We start from the raw sequence: 7,069 nt of genomic DNA on the forward strand, positions 1-7,069 counted from the left end.
ACACCAGCAGCCGCAACATCAAGACACACTCTTCAGCTGAAGGGGCAGCACTTCAAGTGGCTCAAAAGGACGACACGTTTTGGCTTCTGTGTAGAGCTGTTGTTAGCTGCGTCTTGCAGTTTCAGTTTGCAGTTGCAGTTGCAGTTGCAGTTTGCTGCTGCCACGGTGAAGTGGAAAGCAGTAGCTGCAACGGCAGCCACAAGAGGCGCACCACTTGCCACAATTACCGGGACGGGACTTTCAGCGAATCTCCGGAGTCGTCTGTCTGCGGCGGCTGCTTAATTTCCAGACAGCCAGCGATTATATTGCTCCAGAAATATACGAAAATGATGGTTGAGATACTCTTTCTAAGGGGGTATAAGGGATTAAATATTAAAAATGTGAAAGAGATGCATGTATTTATACATACAACTTCCTAACTTATTCCATTTCTTAGAACTTAAATGATAAACACTATTTATTTTGAGGCTCGCCCACCAACATTGTTTATGATAGCTCTACTCAGAAACATAAAAAGGGCTTTCCATTAGGGTTCGCAGAATATTAAACCTAGAAATGTAAGCTTGCTTGAGTAACTTTTGGTTGATAGCACGGTCCTAGGGTATTCCCAATTCGTAGGTCTGATCCTCGTTTGTTGCATCAGCGCGTGGTGTTTATAATTCGCGAATCATGTTGCATTGTTCGGAGCGTCTGGTGGAGCTTTTGCCTCGGGAGATTCTGATTTTGTTCCTGTTTCGGTGGCGATGATGAGGAGCTTCACTTTTAAGGGGGCCCCTGGAAGCTGGAAGCTGGATGCCCCTGGACGGCACATGGTTGGCACCTGGATGGCCCGACATGATGGGGCACATTTGCCATGTGGACTTGAACTTGGTTGGCTCCTGTGAGCTTGGCTCGCCTTTAACAATGACAATTGTTAGTGCCGCAGATCCACTGCCGACTGCTGATTATTTTGACTTGATAACGAGCTAAACAATAAAAACAGGCATCAGTCCAAACAAACTGAACAAAACTTTTCGCCAAGTCATGTTTATCAGAAGACCTGGACAGGATTCATCCTCGGGGCTCAGAGTGTGTTCGCATGTCTTGGTTTTGTAATCAATTTGAATGGCTTGGTGATTTTATTTGGTTGAATTTGAGTTTGTTTTGCTGCTTGTTTGTTGTGTTTTCCTAAGTTGTTGCAATTATGTTCGGTGCTCTCTGCATAAAAGTGAAAACTAATTGAGGCGAGTGTCCATGGGTATGTGGCTGGATATGTGGCCAAAGCAAACAATTGAGAAATTAACATGTTCTCAGATGCGGATTTAATGGTTTTCCTTGTGCTACCTTAATGTTTGATAGCACTTTGTGTCATTCGACACGTTTCCTTCTTAGCAGTCGTAAATTGGCGATCCATAAACTGGCCAAACAATGAGCGGCTAACAATCGGCCAACAAAATGTGGACTATGATCATGATCTCCTTTGTTGGCACTCCAACAGCGATTTGCATAAGAATGCAGCCAACCTGCGAGGTGGTAGCTCCACATTTCCCAGCTGCATTTAGTCAAATGTTCCTCGGTCATAAAGCGGAGTCCACAGCCGAATTATGCATCCAACACTTGACGTTGTGTTCCCCAAATGGACTCCAGATGAAGTGTATTGTGTTGGGCTTTTAAAGGGCGGATATCTATTGTATGCTTTTTGGAGCGATCCAATGATGGGATGATGATATTTATTTTAGTGCTGTTTTACTGCAAATTGTTTTGCTTCTGAATGTCCAAACTATCGATCTGAGATTTTAATTCTGTGGAGCTTTGATTGTTTTGCTTCTGAATGTCTTAACTAGGGAATCTGTTTCAGCTCATTAGATAGACAGTTTCTTAAGTGGTCTTTTCAAGTCTTGGCGATCATTTAGTCACCTGTTTTAAGGTTACCTCTTTAAAAAAAGCCCAAAAGCCTGATTTTCTTTTAGTACGCAATCATGCAGATCTCATCTACTGTTCGCTTTTCCCAGTTCTCCATGATCGGTTTCAATTACTCACCCACAAAATTCCCAAGAGACCCCACAGACAGCGAACAACCCCCTGTCCTCCTCACTCTGGATACTTTATGTTTTCGCCTTCGTTTATCATTGTACACTTGACTTGACCTCCCGGTCCAATTCATAAATCAACAAATCATTAATTTTTCACTCCTTCAAAGAAACTACACGCCTGAGTACCTCACCAATTTCTTCTTGGCCGAGTTGGAAAACCACACCGAGATCATAGAGAAGGAATGGGAATGGGAATGGGGGAGAAATGAGAACCCTTTCGCAGTGGGAACTCTTGGCTCCCACAATTAATCAAAGTTAAACTCAGAGTTGAGGCAATGAAATGGAACACGCACACCCAGATAATTTGTTTATTGATCCATTGTGTTGAGCTGCGGATATATACGAGTATAATTGAACATGCTAATTAAATGTGGGACCTCAAAAGGTGGGGTAAGGGGGGATCCGACATGAAAATCCATAAGCTGTGACCCCCACTACTGGAATTTCGTATCCTGTCGGTCCTTAAGATCGCATTCCTCCGTTTTCTGCGGCATGCTACGTAAGATCGCTTATCGTCGCTTCTTAATAAATATCAGTGCAAGGCGATAGCACTCACACTATTTATTATACAAACATATTGTAGATTGGCCGCTTATCGGCGCATATGATCAGCCGAGTATTCCTGCCACAGACTTTCGATCCAGCCAACCATCGACCATCGACCATCGACCATCGACGATCGTCGATCGCCGATTGATTGATAATAGCACGAGATGCTGTATTACTGTGCGGCGGAACGGGTTGGCTGGAGGGAAGAAGAGCAAACAGAAAACTCATTAACGCAATAATTAAGACGACAACAAGGTTTTTAAGATAACAGACAGCAGACAGGGGCTGCGACATGCTGCAGAGTATTTATTTTCGGTATGTCTGCACTGGAAAATATTTGAGGTGATAGTGATGTGTATAAAAGGACTCTCAAGCATTGATATTAAATAGTACATAGATGATAGATCCATAGATATGGAAAAATATTTTACAACTTGAAAACGTTGGTCAAGTGGATTTATTTCAGCTTATATTAAAGTAGTGCGCTTAAGTAATATTGAAGGGAATTCCATGTTGTGTAGGTATGTAGTCCGTTGGCTTTGCATTTAATTGTAAATCACTTCTTTTTTGTGTAAGATGCTTCAACGAGTTTCCAGGAAACGTTTACAAATACTTTTTACATTTTAAAGGAAGAAAGCGAGTACGATTTTTTCGAGTGCACGGCGAATCCGCTTTGCGGATCTGGGCCAGACTCTTCGACGCTGACGGGCTGCTTAGGCATTTGTCCTGAGCGGGACACGCGGCGATTCCCGATACTCGATTCCTGATACTCATACTCGATTCCCGATTCCTGATTCTTGATTCTCGATTCTCGGTTTTCTGTCAATGTCTGGTACCTGCCCCGGGCCAGATGTGATAATGATAAAGGGCTGCTACATCAATCGCTGACAGTTGGGCTACCACACTTTTCATTTGTCCCTCCAATCTTTTCGATGCCCGACACTCAGTTCGCGATTCCCGATCTTCTCGATCTTCGGATCTCCAGATCTCCTGATCACCTGATCTCCAGATCCTCATCCTAAGTACCACTTCACGCTCCGCGATGCCTGGTTGTGATAAGATATTCTGGTTTCCTCGGCCTCCGCCGGTCGGATGGCTGCGGAAAGAAGAGATATTTATTGTGAAATTGATTTTTTATTACACTGTCACATTTGCAGAAGAGGATCGCACATTCTTCTCGGTTCCGCTGGAGTGTGTGTGTGTGTCTGTGTGTGCCTGTGTGTGTTTTAAGAAAAACCGCATTCAAGACCGGCAGCAACGGGCAATTTTACGCTTCATTTAGCGTGACGTTTAATTGGAAGTTGCTCGATCTTTCGCCCAACTCGTTTTTCCATTTTTATTCGCTGCGAGATCAGGTGGAACAACCGCCAGCAGATATGGGATGGGGCCAAAACGAAGCGATCTCGACCGGGTGATCACTATCTGGCACTCTCTCCTTCACAGTGCAGCAATTGCCATTGATCGATTATTGCGTTCGCTTTAATTGATTTTTGTTTTGACTCGCTTATGAATTCGGTTATTTATATAGATAAGTGCCATGACTGGGCAGAAAATTGGGAATCTCGCAGGCTCATGGCCATTAGAAGAACATGATCGGCGATCACAGTTGACCGGAGGTGTTAGTCATAACTGAGTGCACGGATTTCTAGATCTGACTACCTCCTGGCGTTATTTAATTATGCCGCTGATAACATTCCGCCTAGATGGTGGCAATTATTCATCGGGCGGTATGGGGATGCGTACAAACAGCAGCGGTCCCCAGCAAGTTGGGTGGAAAGGATTGGGCTGCAATAAATAAACCAAAATGATAAATGGGCCAGCGCTTTTTTAAATGTATTTTAAATGCAATTCGAATGCGGCAATGGGTAGCAAAGGGGCATCGGAAGCAGCATCCACAGCGGCGCCTGTTGAGTCTCATTACGAGGATAATTTATGATGGCCAAGTGCGAAGGACGCCGATGCCGATGAGCCGATGGAAACCTCTAAACCTGTCCACAGAATGGTGGGAAAAGTCATTTAATTTGTTAAATATTTTAAATTTTGAGTTATATAAATGCAAAGCCTAACTAAGTTGATGCTACTAGAAAAACGGGAACTTTATAACACGATTTAAGTAGTTACCTACTTTACTAAAGTGAAACACTTAAAACTGATTGAGAATTGTGTTATACACGATATATCGAACTAAGCATAGTTTTATTGTAATTATTCAGTTGGGTTATATTATAATATTAATAATAACTATACACGTGTTAATTTCGTTGCACGTAGCACCCTTTTTCCCTTCTTCACTTTGTTTTGAAATCCAATTTAATCTCGGCAAATAAATGACATGTTGTACATACGTCACATTTCATTTGGAACAACTTAATTAGATTGCTAATAAGTCACCCAGTTGTGGCACTCCTCAATGGGGGGATTCCCAATCCCCACCATCTTTTCCACTTGGCGCCATTGCTGACAAGTGCTTGGGTGGCAACAAAGGAAAATGCCACATGGAAAAGGGTGGCGGTTCCCCCAGAATTTCGCACATGTTTATGGCTTGTGAATCGTGTAAATGATTGAGGGTGCATCATTAGCAGTCACTGGGTGGATTAATGAGCACTCAAATTAACCACACAAGATCATCACGATCCGTTTTTAAAAATGTTAATTCCAAGGAGATCGCAAACGGACAATTTATTATAGGGTTTTGAACTATTAACGCCACCGCCGCTAGGTGGAGCTAGTGAGCAATCCTTCTTACACGTGTCCCTCTATGCAGGCACTTTTATTAGATAAGTGATGGGTATCAGCACTCTCGACCGTAGAGATCTTTCTTGAAACTATGCATTCATCTTAAGTCTTTTCAAGCCATTTACAAACATATTATATTTATTGTAATGGTTATTTTTGACAAAAGACAGCAATTTACTTAGCTTGCAAGGTACCTGATGATTTGGTAGTTATACAAATGTAAGCTGGCCTAGTCATTCTAAATTCCTTCGTTTAGCCAGCTACTTTCTTCCATCTTCGGATAGTTGTCATTTGGAGCATGCTGTGTCCCATTTTCAAATTACGAATGTTTAGGCTGAACCGCTTTTGTAAAATGGATGTGTCTATGCATTATTAACGAAACATTTATGAAGCAACTGGTGGCCCGCTCTTCTTGTTTGGCTTTGTTAACACCTGCTGTTTACATACCGAAATCAGCATCTAATTGTGAACTGCCCATATTCCGCCTCTTGCAGCTCGACAGCTCGACTATTGGATCCATTATATCTTGGAGCTACATAAATTAACATATGCTTTGCTCCAAATAAACTGACATAATTGCCGTTGAATTTATGGCTGCTGCACAAGGGTTTCTTCTCTAAGACAAAGCCAAAGTGTCAAAGCAAGTCATTAGGTCGAAATTTTGGGACCTCTCGGTTCAATTAATTAGGTATTCGTATGCCTCTGTGCGTTGTTTCTGTTTTGGTAGAAATTTTTCACTTTGTCGCCCGGAGATGCCGACACTACGATCGAGATAAAGAGATAAAGCCACAAATAAAAAATGCGATAAAATCTGATCGAAAATATTTTCCCCTGTTTAGATTTCTGTTTGGCCTTTTAAATTTTATTCCAATTTGCATTTTTTTTGTGGGGACAGAGGGGCAAACGGCTTAAACTAAAATAAATTGCCATCTAATATATTAGATGGGTGGGGTAAGAAGGGGGCCGGCCGGCGAATAAAATGAAAACCTTTGGAGATTGTTTGCGGCAATTTTGCGGGCTAATTTGCCAATTTCGAGGCACGCCAAGTGAGATTGATCATAAAAATTGATTTTTTCTTAGCTCAAGTCGTGCTTCGGCATCGAAAGCCAATTGAATTCAATTGCCTGGTGGTTAGACCGCTTGGATAGAAGGTGTTGGTTTGGAAGGCCTGGAGGCTCGAGCCAAGCCGATGGCTAAGTGATTTGCTTGTCATATAAATATGTTTGATTTCCCAACTTTTCCACGAGCCATGGAAATTTATGAGGTCTCTTTTGGAATGTCCAACGAATGCTCAGCTCCGATAATGAGGCTTGGAATGAACTGAGGTCTGATCTTTATGACAGACCCAAAATTGTACCGTCCATAAAATAATTAAATACTACTTAAAACACAGAAAATACAGAAAAGGTTTAGGATCATTAGAGCTAAAAGTTGTTCGTGAGTTCCGTGAGTTTTCTGAACCCGCATGTTTGGAGACAATGTTAACAAGGCTGTTATAGTTTTCTAATGAAGTCATTTTGGTCGATTTCTAATTGGGGGAACATCGAGCCTGCGGCTCCAAACTCCAAGCCTCAAGCTCCATGCTCCAAGATCGCTTTCTAATTAATGAACGATGTTGAGCGGTCGTCAGCGAAACCCCATCACATGTACTGGAATCGAATGTATCTCCCCCGAAAACATTTATATGCATTTATTGATTTGCTCGCTTGCCG

This window comes from Drosophila teissieri, chromosome 3R (genome assembly GCF_016746235.2).
Source record: "Drosophila teissieri strain GT53w chromosome 3R, Prin_Dtei_1.1, whole genome shotgun sequence".
NCBI lineage: Eukaryota > Metazoa > Arthropoda > Insecta > Diptera > Drosophilidae > Drosophila > Drosophila teissieri.